The sequence below is a fragment of the Elephas maximus genome, chromosome 11 (genome assembly GCF_024166365.1).
Source record: "Elephas maximus indicus isolate mEleMax1 chromosome 11, mEleMax1 primary haplotype, whole genome shotgun sequence".
In the NCBI taxonomy this organism is placed as follows: Eukaryota; Metazoa; Chordata; class Mammalia; order Proboscidea; family Elephantidae; genus Elephas; species Elephas maximus.
In genome coordinates, this window is record NC_064829.1 from 6,619,986 (window position 1) to 6,634,890 (window position 14,905).

Consider the following 14,905-nt stretch of genomic DNA (forward strand, 5'->3'; position numbering starts at 1 on the left):
ATGCTAGTCCAAATGTAACCCTAAACCTAACCCTAACCTTAACCATGGCCCACTTGTAACCCTAAACCTAACCCTTACGACATCTCTGACCCTAACCCTCACCCTAAACCTAATCCTAACCCTGACCCTAACCCTAACCTAACCTTAACCTAACATTAAGGCTACCATAAACTTACACCTAACCCTAACCTCTAACCCTAACTCTAACTGTAACCCTAGCCCTAACCCTAACAGTAACACCCAAAACACTCAACTGTAAATGGAACTCTAACTCTTACCCTAACACTATACTTAACCCTAAACAGAACCCTACCCTAAACCTTACCGAAACAATAACCCCTAACCCTAACTCTAAAACTAATCATTAGCCTAAACCTAAACTTAACCTTAAACCTAAACCTAAACACTCACCCGAACTCTAACCCTAACCCTAAACCTAAAACAAACCCTCACCCTTAACCAAAATTTCACCCTAACCATAACGCTAAACCTACCTTAAATTCATTCAAACCCTAACCAAAACTAAAACTAACCCTAACGCTAACACTAACCTCAAACCTAAAACTAAACATAACCTAACCCTAACCCCTAACCCTAAACCTCATAATTAAAATAAACTTCACACTAAGCCTAACCCTAAAACTAAAAAAACAACCTAAACATGACACTAAATCTCCACCTAACCCTGACCCTAACCCTAACCCTAATCCTAAACATAAACCTAATCCTAACCCTAATTCTAACCCTAACCCTAACTGTAACACCCTAAAACATCAACTTAACTGTAAACCTGACACTAACCCTCACACGAATCCCTAACCCATCCCCCAATCCTAACCCTATCCCTAATCCTAGCCCTAACCCTGAACTAAACCTGACCCTTACCCTAACCCTAAAATTAACCCTAACATTAACTCTACCCTAACCCTAAACTTAAACCTAACAATAACTCTAAACGTAACCCTATCCCTAACCCAGCACTACCCTTTACCGCAAACCTAGCCTTCACAGTAACCTTACCCCTACCGTAACCCTAACCCTAAACCTAACCCTGACACTAACCTTAACCCTAACTCTAACCTTAACCCTAACACTCACTATTAACTGAAACTTCACCCTAACCCTAACCCTAACTCTAACTCTAACCCTAACCATAACAATTAGCCTAAACCCTCTCCTTAACGGTAAACCTAACACTAACACACACCCTAACCCTTAACCGTGTCCCCAACCCTAAACCTAATGCTATCCCTAAACTTATCCCTAACCCTAACTCTAACACAAAGAGTATCCCTAATCTAATCCTAACCCTAACATTAACCTTAAACTGAAGACTAGCCTAACCATAAACCTAAACCTAACACCCTAAACCTAATGTCTAACATTATAATTCTAACCCTAATCCTAACCCTTATCCTAACCCTCACACTTAACCTGAACTTCACACTAATACTAACCCTGTTCGTAAATCTAACCCTAAACATAACCCCTAACCCTAATCCAAACCCTAAACCTGACCTTAAAAGTAACGTGAGCACAAACCCAAACTCCAGCCCTAACCATAAAAATAACCCTCACCCTAGCCTAAACATCATCCAAACCCTAACCCTAACCTTAGCCCTAACCTAAACCTAAGCAAAACCCTTACCTTAAACCTAACTCTAACCATAACACTAGTCCATCTGAAACCCTAAACCTAACCCTTACGATAGCCCTGAACCTAACCCTAACCCTAAACATAATCCTAATCCTAAACCTAACCCTAACTCTAAACTTGACCCTAAATAGAACACTAGCTCTGACCCTAAATACAACACTAACTCTGACCCTAAACTTGGACGTAAACCTAAATATTACCCTACACCTAACCCTAACCCTAAACCTAACCCTAACTCGAACTCTAACCCTAATCATAACACTTACCCTAAACCCTCACCTTAACTGTAAAACTAACCGTAACCTTCACTCTAACCCCTAACCGTAGCTCACAACCCTAACCCTAATGCTAACCCTAGCCCTAACCACAACACTAACCTGAAACCCCTAAGCCATAAAGATAACACTAACCCTAACGCAAACCCGAACCCATAACACCAAAACCTAACCTAAACCTTAACAGTACCCCTCACCCTAACTCTAACACTAACCCGAAACCTAATCATAAACCTAACCCTAACACTGAACCAAACTTAACCATGACCAGAACCACAATGCCTAACCGAAACCTTCACCCAAACCCTAACCCTAAACTACACCTCTAAACCCTAACACCTTACCATAACCATAATCCTAACTCTACCCAACCCTAACCATAAACCTAACACTCACCCCAACCACAATGCCTAACACAAATCGTAATCCTAACTGTTACACTTAACTTAACCCTAACCTAATATCTAACCCTAACCCTAAAACTAAACAGAACCCATACACTTAACCCTAACCCTAAACATAAACTTAACACTAACCTGAAAACGAACCCAAACCTTAGCCATAACCCTAACCCTCACCCTACTTTACTTCACCCTATCCCTAACCTAAAGCTAACCCTAACTTTAGCCCTAATCCTACCCCTAAACCTAACCCTAACCTTAACCTTGGCCCATCTGTAACCCTAAACCTAATCCTTGTAATAACTCTGACACTAACCCTCGCCCGAAGCCTGATTTTAATCCTAACCCTGACCCTAACCCTAACCTAACCTTAACCCTAACTTTAAGCCTACCATAAACTTAACCTAAAACTAACCCCTAACCCAACTCTAACCCTAAACCTAGCCCTAACCCTAACTGTAACAGTTACGCAAAACCCTCACCTTAACTGTAAACGTAAATCTAACTCTTACCGTAACCCTAAACTTAACCCTAATTATAACCCTATCCTAAACCTAACTGAAACACTAACCACTAACCCTAACTCTAACCCTAATGCTTAGCCTAAACCTAACCTTAACCCTAAACCTAACCTTAACCACTAACCCTAACTCTAACCCTAACCCGAAACCAAACCCTCACACTTAACCAAAATTTCAACCTAACCATAACCCTAAACCTACCCTAACTTCATTCAAACCCTAACCCTAAGCTAAACTAACACTAAACCTAATCTTAACCCTAAACCTAAATCTAACCCTAACCCTGAATCTAACCTGAACTCTAAACCAAAACCCTAAACCTGACCCTAACATTAATCCAAACGCCTACCCCAACCCTAACCCTCATCCTTAACCTAAATTTCACCCTAAACCTAAGCCTAAAGCACTATCACCATACTCTAGCCCTAACTCTAAACCTAACCTAACTCTAACCCTAAACCTTACTGTAACACCCAAAAATATCAGCTTAATGTGAACATAACACTAATCCTCACACGAAACCCTAACCCTTTCCCTAACCCTAACCCTATCCCTCATCCTAACCCTAAACCTGACGTAAATCCTACTCTTACCCTAACCTTAAACTTAACCTTAACTCTACCCTAACCTTAACCGTAAACCTAACAATAACTCTAAACCTGACCTTAACCCTAACCCTAAACCCTAGCACTAACTCTAAACCTAACCCTAACCTAGCCTTACACTTTACCGTAAGCCTAGTCTTAACCCTAACCCGACCGCTACCTTAACCCTAACCTAAACCTAACCCTAACACTAACCTTAACCCTAAACCTAACATTAACCCTGAACCCCACTATTAACTGAAACTTCACCATGACCCTAACTCTAACCCTAACCATAACAATTACCCTAAACCCTCACCTTAACTGTAAACCTAAACCTAACCCTCACCATATCCCCAAACCTCACCCTAACCCCTAACTATATTCCTAACCCTAAACCGAATGCTATCCCTAACCCTAACTGTAACCCTAACACGAACAGTAACCCTAATCTAACACTAACCCTAACATTAACCCTAAACTTAAACCTACCCTAACCATAAACCTAAAACTAGCACCCTAAACCTAACGTCTAACACTAACCCTAATCCTAACCCTCACCCTAACTCTCACCCTTAACCTAAACTTCACACTAACCCTAAACATAAAACTAACCCTAACACTAAACATAACCCCTAACCCTAAACTGGACCCTAAATCTAACCATAACACTAACCTGAACACAAACCCAAACTCTAGCCCTAACCCTAAAAGTAACCCTCAGCCTATGCTAAACTTCAACCAAATCCTAACCTTAACCATAACCGTAAACGTAAACCTAGCCCAAACCCTAACCTTAAACCTAACTCTAACTGTAAAGCTAGTCCATCTGTAACCCTAAACCTAAGCCTTCAATAGCTCTGAACCGAACCCTAATCCTAAGCCCAACAATAGACCTAATCCTAAACCTAACCCGAACTCTAAACTTGACCCTAAATAGAACACTAACTCTAACCCTAAACCAGGACTTAAACCTAAAACTTACCCTGCACCTAACCCTGCACCTAACCCTGCACCTAACCCTAACTCTAACTCTAACCCTAATCATACCACTTGCCCTAAAACCTAACCTTAACTGCAATACTAACTGTAACCCTCACCTAACCCCTAACCGTACCCCCAAAAGCTAACCCTAATGCTATCCCTAACCCTAACCCTAACCCTAACACTCACCTGAAAACCTAAGCCCTAACGATAACCCTAACCCTAACCCAAAACCTAACCCCTAGCACCAAAGCCTGACCCTAACTCGAACACTAACCCTAAACCTAATCATAAAACTAACCCTCACCCTAAACCAAAACTAACCATGAGCAGAACCACAATGCCTAACCGGAACCCTCACCCAAGCCCTAACCCAAAACTACTCCTCTAATCCCTAACACCTTACCATAACCAGAATCCTAACCCTACCCAACCCTAATCCTAAACCTAATCCTCACACCAACCACAATGCCTAACACAAACCGTAAACCTAACCCTAACCGTAACACTGAACTTAACCTTAACCTAAAATCTACCCCTAACCCTAAAAGTAAACAGAACCCATAAACTTATTCCTAACCCTAAACATAACCTTAACACTAATCTGAAAACTCAAGCAAACCTTAGCCATAACCCTAACCCTCACCCTATCTTAAACTTCACCCTATCCCTAATCTAAAGCACACCCTAACTTTAACCCTGACCCTAACCTTAACCTTGGCCCACCTGTAACCCCAAACCTAACCCTTACAATAACTCTGACCCTAACCCTCACCCTAAACCTAATCCTAATCCTAACCCTGACCCTAACCCTAACCAAACCTTAACCCTAACTTTACTCTACCGTAAACTTAAACCTAACCCTAACCTGTAACCCGAAATCTAAACCTAACCCTAGCCCTAGCCCTAAACCTAACCCTAAATGTAACACTTACCCAAAACCCTCACCTTAACTGTAACCATAAATCTAACTCTTAACCTAACCCTAAATATAACCCTACCCTAAACCTAACCGAAACACTAACACCTAACTCGAAATCAAATCCTGATCTTTAGCCTAAACCTAACCTTAACCCTAAGCCTAACCATAACCACTAACCCTAATTCTAACCCTAACCCTAAGCCTGATCCTAAACCGAACCCTAACCCTTACCCTAAACCTGACCCTAACATTAACCGAAACACCTAACCCTAACCCAAACCCTAAACCTAACCCTAACCTTAACCCAAACACCTAACCCTAACGCTAACCCTAACCCTCATCCTTAACATAAATTTCAAGATAAACCTAAGCCTAACCTTAACCCTAAAACTAAACCTAACCCTAAAAAAAACTATCCCCTAAATAGAGCCCTAAACCTAAACCTCATCCTAACCCTAACTACAACCCTGACCTAACCGTAACACTGTAAAACATCAGCTTAAGTGTAAACCTAACACTAACCCTCCCCCGAACACCTAACCCTTTCCCTAACCCTAACCCTATCCCTAATCCTAACCTTAACCCTGACCTAAACCTAACACTTACCCTAACGCTAAACTTAACCTTAACTCCACCCTAAAACTAACAAAAACTCTAAACCTGACCCTACCTCTTACCCTAAACCCTAGTACTCGCTCTAACTCTAAACCTAACCCTAACCTAGCCCTACCCTTTACCGTAAACCTAGCCTTAACCCTAACCTTACCCCTACCCTAACCCTAACCCTAACACTAAACTTAACCCTAACTGTAATCTTAACCCTAACCCTTACCCTGACCCTGACTATTAACTGAAACTTCACCCTAAACCTAACCCAAACTCTAACTCGAACCCTAACTATAACACTTACCCTAAACCCTCACCTTAACTGTAAACCTAACCCTAACCCACACCCTAACCACAACCCTCACCCTAACCCCTAACCGTATCCCCAACCCTAAACCTAATGCGATCCCTAACCCTATCCCTAACCCAAAGACGAACATTAAACCTAATCTAACTCTAACTCTAACATTAACCCAACCCTAACCATAAACCTAACGTTAGCATCCTAAATCTAACCTCTAACACTAACTATAATCCTAACCCTAATTCTAACTCTTATCCTAAACCTCACCCTTAACCTAAACTTCACACTAACCCTAAACCAAAACATAACCCTAACCCTAAACATAACCCCTAACCCTAACCTGAACCCTAGCCTTAAAGCTAACCTGGACACAAACCCAAACTCTAGCCCTAACCATAAAAATAACCCTCACCCTATCCTAAACTTCATCCAAACTCTAACACTACCTTAAACCTAAACCTAACCCAAACCCTAACCTTAAACCTACCTCTAACCATAACGCTAGTCCATCTGTAACCCGAAACCTAACCCTTACAATAGCCCTGAAATTAACCCTAAACCTAATCCTAGCCCTAGACCTAATCCGAACCTAACCCTAACTGCACCCTTGACCCTAAAGAGAACACTAACTCTAACCCTAAACCTGGACCTAAACCTAAATCTTCCCCTACACCTAAACCTAAACCTAAAAATAACTCCAACTCTAACCCTAATCATAACACTTATCCTAAACCCAAACTTTAACTGTAAAACTAACCGTAACCCTCACCCTAACCCCTAGCCGTAATCCCCCAAACCTAACCCTAATGCAATCCCTAACCTTAACCCTAAAACTAACCTGAAACCCCTGAGCCCTAACAATAACCCTAACTCTAACACAAACCCTAACCCCTAACACCAAAGCCTAATCCAAAACTTAAACCTAACTCTCACCCTAACTCTAACACTAACCCGAAACCTAATCATAAACCTAAACCAAACCCAACCATGACCAGAACCACAATTCCTAACCGGAACCCTCACCCAAACCCTAACCCTAAACTACACCTCTAACCACTAACACCTTACCATAAACCTAATCCTAACCTTTATCCTAACCCTCACCCTTAACCTAAACTTCACACTAACCCTAACCAAAGCATAACCCAAACCCTAAACATAACCCCTAACCCAAAACCGAACCCTAAACCTAACCTTAACACTAAGCTGAACACAAAACCAAACTTTAGCCCAAACCATAAAAATAACCCTCACCCTATCCTAAACTTCATCCAAACCCTAACCCTAAGCCTAAACCTAACCCAAACCCTATCCTTGAACATAACTCTAACCATAATGCTAGTCCAAATGTAACCCTAAACCTAACCCTAACCTTAACCATGGCCCACTTGTAACCCTAAACCTAACCCTTACGACATCTCTGACCCTAACCCTCACCCTAAACCTAATCCTAACCCTGACCCTAACCCTAACCTAACCTTAACCTAACATTAAGGCTACCATAAACTTACACCTAACCCTAACCTCTAACCCTAACTCTAACTGTAACCCTAGCCCTAACCCTAACAGTAACACCCAAAACACTCAACTGTAAATGGAACTCTAACTCTTACCCTAACACTATACTTAACCCTAAACAGAACCCTACCCTAAACCTTACCGAAACAATAACCCCTAACCCTAACTCTAAACCTAATCATTAGCCTAAACCTAAACTTAACCTTAAACCTAAACCTAAACACTCACCCGAACTCTAACCCTAACCCTAAACCTAAAACAAACCCTCACCCTTAACCAAAATTTCACCCTAACCATAACGCTAAACCTACCTTAAATTCATTCAAACCCTAACCAAAACTAAAACTAACCCTAACGCTAACACTAACCTCAAACCTAAAACTAAACATAACCTAACCCTAACCCCTAACCCTAAACCTCATAATTAAAATAAACTTCACACTAAGCCTAACCCTAAAACTAAAAAAACAACCTAAACATGACACTAAATCTCCACCTAACCCTGACCCTAACCCTAACCCTAATCCTAAACATAAACCTAATCCTAACCCTAATTCTAACCCTAACCCTAACTGTAACACCCTAAAACATCAACTTAACTGTAAACCTGACACTAACCCTCACACGAATCCCTAACCCATCCCCCAATCCTAACCCTATCCCTAATCCTAGCCCTAACCCTGAACTAAACCTGACCCTTACCCTAACCCTAAAATTAACCCTAACATTAACTCTACCCTAACCCTAAACTTAAACCTAACAATAACTCTAAACGTAACCCTATCCCTAACCCAGCACTACCCTTTACCGCAAACCTAGCCTTCACAGTAACCTTACCCCTACCGTAACCCTAACCCTAAACCTAACCCTGACACTAACCTTAACCCTAACTCTAACCTTAACCCTAACACTCACTATTAACTGAAACTTCACCCTAACCCTAACCCTAACTCTAACTCTAACCCTAACCATAACAATTAGCCTAAACCCTCTCCTTAACGGTAAACCTAACACTAACACACACCCTAACCCTTAACCGTGTCCCCAACCCTAAACCTAATGCTATCCCTAAACTTATCCCTAACCCTAACTCTAACACAAAGAGTATCCCTAATCTAATCCTAACCCTAACATTAACCTTAAACTGAAGACTAGCCTAACCATAAACCTAAACCTAACACCCTAAACCTAATGTCTAACATTATAATTCTAACCCTAATCCTAACCCTTATCCTAACCCTCACACTTAACCTGAACTTCACACTAATACTAACCCTGTTCGTAAATCTAACCCTAAACATAACCCCTAACCCTAATCCAAACCCTAAACCTGACCTTAAAAGTAACGTGAGCACAAACCCAAACTCCAGCCCTAACCATAAAAATAACCCTCACCCTAGCCTAAACATCATCCAAACCCTAACCCTAACCTTAGCCCTAACCTAAACCTAAGCAAAACCCTTACCTTAAACCTAACTCTAACCATAACACTAGTCCATCTGAAACCCTAAACCTAACCCTTACGATAGCCCTGAACCTAACCCTAACCCTAAACATAATCCTAATCCTAAACCTAAGCCTAACTCTAAACTTGACCCTAAATAGAACACTAGCTCTGACCCTAAATACAACACTAACTCTGACCCTAAACTTGGACGTAAACCTAAATATTACCCTACACCTAACCCTAACCCTAAACCTAACCCTAACTCGAACTCTAACCCTAATCATAACACTTACCCTAAACCCTCACCTTAACTGTAAAACTAACCGTAACCTTCACTCTAACCCCTAACCGTAGCTCACAACCCTAACCCTAATGCTAACCCTAGCCCTAACCACAACACTAACCTGAAACCCCTAAGCCATAAAGATAACACTAACCCTAACGCAAACCCGAACCCATAACACCAAAACCTAACCTAAACCTTAACAGTACCCCTCACCCTAACTCTAACACTAACCCGAAACCTAATCATAAACCTAACCCTAACACTGAACCAAACTTAACCATGACCAGAACCACAATGCCTAACCGAAACCTTCACCCAAACCCTAACCCTAAACTACACCTCTAAACCCTAACACCTTACCATAACCATAATCCTAACTCTACCCAACCCTAACCATAAACCTAACACTCACCCCAACCACAATGCCTAACACAAATCGTAATCCTAACTGTTACACTTAACTTAACCCTAACCTAATATCTAACCCTAACCCTAAAACTAAACAGAACCCATACACTTAACCCTAACCCTAAACATAAACTTAACACTAACCTGAAAACGAACCCAAACCTTAGCCATAACCCTAACCCTCACCCTACTTTACTTCACCCTATCCCTAACCTAAAGCTAACCCTAACTTTAGCCCTAATCCTACCCCTAAACCTAACCCTAACCTTAACCTTGGCCCATCTGTAACCCTAAACCTAATCCTTGTAATAACTCTGACACTAACCCTCGCCCGAAGCCTGATTTTAATCCTAACCCTGACCCTAACCCTAACCTAACCTTAACCCTAACTTTAAGCCTACCATAAACTTAACCTAAAACTAACCCCGAACCCAACTCTAACCCTAAACCTAGCCCTAACCCTAACTGTAACAGTTACGCAAAACCCTCACCTTAACTGTAAACGTAAATCTAACTCTTACCGTAACCCTAAACTTAACCCTAATTATAACCCTATCCTAAACCTAACTGAAACACTAACCACTAACCCTAACTCTAACCCTAATGCTTAGCCTAAACCTAACCTTAACCCTAAACCTAACCTTAACCACTAACCCTAACTCTAACCCTAACCCGAAACCAAACCCTCACACTTAACCAAAATTTCAACCTAACCATAACCCTAAACCTACCCTAACTTCATTCAAACCCTAACCCTAAGCTAAACTAACACTAAACCTAATCTTAACCCTAAACCTAAATCTAACCCTAACCCTGAATCTAACCTGAACTCTAAACCAAAACCCTAAACCTGACCCTAACATTAATCCAAACGCCTACCCCAACCCTAACCCTCATCCTTAACCTAAATTTCACCCTAAACCTAAGCCTAAAGCACTATCACCATACTCTAGCCCTAACTCTAAACCTAACCTAACTCTAACCCTAAACCTTACTGTAACACCCAAAAATATCAGCTTAATGTGAACATAACACTAATCCTCACACGAAACCCTAACCCTTTCCCTAACCCTAACCCTATCCCTCATCCTAACCCTAAACCTGACGTAAATCCTACTCTTACCCTAACCTTAAACTTAACCTTAACTCTACCCTAACCTTAACCGTAAACCTAACAATAACTCTAAACCTGACCTTAACCCTAACCCTAAACCCTAGCACTAACTCTAAACCTAACCCTAACCTAGCCTTACACTTTACCGTAAGCCTAGTCTTAACCCTAACCCGACCGCTACCTTAACCCTAACCTAAACCTAACCCTAACACTAACCTTAACCCTAAACCTAACATTAACCCTGAACCCCACTATTAACTGAAACTTCACCATGACCCTAACTCTAACCCTAACCATAACAATTACCCTAAACCCTCACCTTAACTGTAAACCTAAACCTAACCCTCACCATATCCCCAAACCTCACCCTAACCCCTAACTATATTCCTAACCCTAAACCGAATGCTATCCCTAACCCTAACTGTAACCCTAACACGAACAGTAACCCTAATCTAACACTAACCCTAACATTAACCCTAAACTTAAACCTACCCTAACCATAAACCTAAAACTAGCACCCTAAACCTAACGTCTAACACTAACCCTAATCCTAACCCTCACCCTAACTCTCACCCTTAACCTAAACTTCACACTAACCCTAAACCTAAAACTAACCCTAACACTAAACATAACCCCTAACCCTAAACTGGACCCTAAATCTAACCATAACACTAACCTGAACACAAACCCAAACTCTAGCCCTAACCCTAAAAGTAACCCTCAGCCTATGCTAAACTTCAACCAAATCCTAACCTTAACCATAACCGTAAACGTAAACCTAGCCCAAACCCTAACCTTAAACCTAACTCTAACTGTAAAGCTAGTCCATCTGTAACCCTAAACCTAAGCCTTCAATAGCTCTGAACCGAACCCTAATCCTAAGCCCAACAATAGACCTAATCCTAAACCTAACCCGAACTCTAAACTTGACCCTAAATAGAACACTAACTCTAACCCTAAACCAGGACTTAAACCTAAAACTTACCCTGCACCTAACCCTGCACCTAACCCTGCACCTAACCCTAACTCTAACTCTAACCCTAATCATACCACTTGCCCTAAAACCTAACCTTAACTGCAATACTAACTGTAACCCTCACCTAACCCCTAACCGTACCCCCAAAAGCTAACCCTAATGCTATCCCTAACCCTAACCCTAACCCTAACACTCACCTGAAAACCTAAGCCCTAACGATAACCCTAACCCTAACCCAAAACCTAACCCCTAGCACCAAAGCCTGACCCTAACTCGAACACTAACCCTAAACCTAATCATAAAACTAACCCTCACCCTAAACCAAAACTAACCATGAGCAGAACCACAATGCCTAACCGGAACCCTCACCCAAGCCCTAACCCAAAACTACTCCTCTAATCCCTAACACCTTACCATAACCAGAATCCTAACCCTACCCAACCCTAATCCTAAACCTAATCCTCACACCAACCACAATGCCTAACACAAACCGTAAACCTAACCCTAACCGTAACACTGAACTTAACCTTAACCTAAAATCTACCCCTAACCCTAAAAGTAAACAGAACCCATAAACTTATTCCTAACCCTAAACATAACCTTAACACTAATCTGAAAACTCAAGCAAACCTTAGCCATAACCCTAACCCTCACCCTATCTTAAACTTCACCCTATCCCTAATCTAAAGCACACCCTAACTTTAACCCTGACCCTAACCTTAACCTTGGCCCACCTGTAACCCCAAACCTAACCCTTACAATAACTCTGACCCTAACCCTCACCCTAAACCTAATCCTAATCCTAACCCTGACCCTAACCCTAACCAAACCTTAACCCTAACTTTACCGTAAACTTAAACCTAACCCTAACCTGTAACCCGAAATCTAAACCTAACCCTAGCCCTAGCCCTAAACCTAACCCTAACCCTAAATGTAACACTTACCCAAAACCCTCACCTTAACTGTAACCATAAATCTAACTCTTAACCTAACCCTAAATATAACCCTACCCTAAACCTAACCGAAACACTAACACCTAACTCGAAATCAAATCCTGATCTTTAGCCTAAACCTAACCTTAACCCTAAGCCTAACCATAACCACTAACCCTAATTCTAACCCTAACCCTAAGCCTGATCCTAAACCGAACCCTAACCCTTACCCTAAACCTGACCCTAACATTAACCGAAACACCTAACCCTAACCCAAACCCTAAACCTAACCCTAACCTTAACCCAAACACCTAACCCTAACGCTAACCCTAACCCTCATCCTTAACATAAATTTCAAGATAAACCTAAGCCTAACCTTAACCCTAAAACTAAACCTAACCCTAAAAAAAACTATCCCCTAAATAGAGCCCTAAACCTAAACCTCATCCTAACCCTAACTACAACCCTGACCTAACCGTAACACTGTAAAACATCAGCTTAAGTGTAAACCTAACACTAACCCTCCCCCGAACACCTAACCCTTTCCCTAACCCTAACCCTATCCCTAATCCTAACCTTAACCCTGACCTAAACCTAACACTTACCCTAACGCTAAACTTAACCTTAACTCCACCCTAAAACTAACAAAAACTCTAAACCTGACCCTACCTCTTACCCTAAACCCTAGTACTCGCTCTAACTCTAAACCTAACCCTAACCTAGCCCTACCCTTTACCGTAAACCTAGCCTTAACCCTAACCTTACCCCTACCCTAACCCTAACCCTAACACTAAACTTAACCCTAACTGTAATCTTAACCCTAACCCTTACCCTGACCCTGACTATTAACTGAAACTTCACCCTAAACCTAACCCAAACTCTAACTCGAACCCTAACTATAACACTTACCCTAAACCCTCACCTTAACTGTAAACCTAACCCTAACCCACACCCTAACCACAACCCTTCCCTAACCCCTAACCGTATCCCCAACCCTAAACTTAATGCGATCCCTAACCCTATCCCTAACCCAAAGACGAACATTAAACCTAATCTAACTCTAACTCTAACATTAACCCAACCCTAACCATAAACCTAACGTTAGCATCCTAAATCTAACCTCTAACACTAACTATAATCCTAACCCTAATTCTAACTCTTATCCTAAACCTCACCCTTAACCTAAACTTCACACTAACCCTAAACCAAAACATAACCCCTAACCCTAACCTGAACCCTAGCCTTAAAGCTAACCTGGACACAAACCCAAACTCTAGCCCTAACGATAAAAATAACCCTCACCCTATCCTAAACTTCATCCAAACTCTAACACTACCTTAAACCTAAACCTAAACCTAACCCAAACCCTAACCTTAAACCTACCTCTAACCATAACGCTAGTCCATCTGTAACCCGAAACCTAACCCTTACAATAGCCCTGAAATTAACCCTAAACCTAATCCTAGCCCTAGACCTAATCCGAACCTAACCCTAACTGCACCCTTGACCCTAAAGAGAACACTAATTCTAACCCTAAACCTGGACCTAAACCTAAATCTTCCCCTACACCTAAACCTAAACCTAAAAATAACTCCAACTCTAACCCTAATCATAACACTTATCCTAAACCCACACTTTAACTGTAAAACTAACCGTAACCCTCACCCTAACCCCTAGCCGTAATCCCCCAAACCTAACCCTAATGCAATCCCTAACCTTAACCCTAAAACTAACCTGAAACCCCTGAGCCCTAACAATAACCCTAACTCTAACACAAACCCTAACCCCTAACACCAAAGCCTAATCCAAACCTTAAACCTAACTCTCACCCTAACTCTAACACTAACCCGAAACCTAATCATAAAACTAAACCAAACCCCACCATGACCAGAACCACAATTCCTAACTGGAACCCTCACCCAAACCCTAACCCTAAACTACACCTCTAACCACTAACACCTTACCATAAA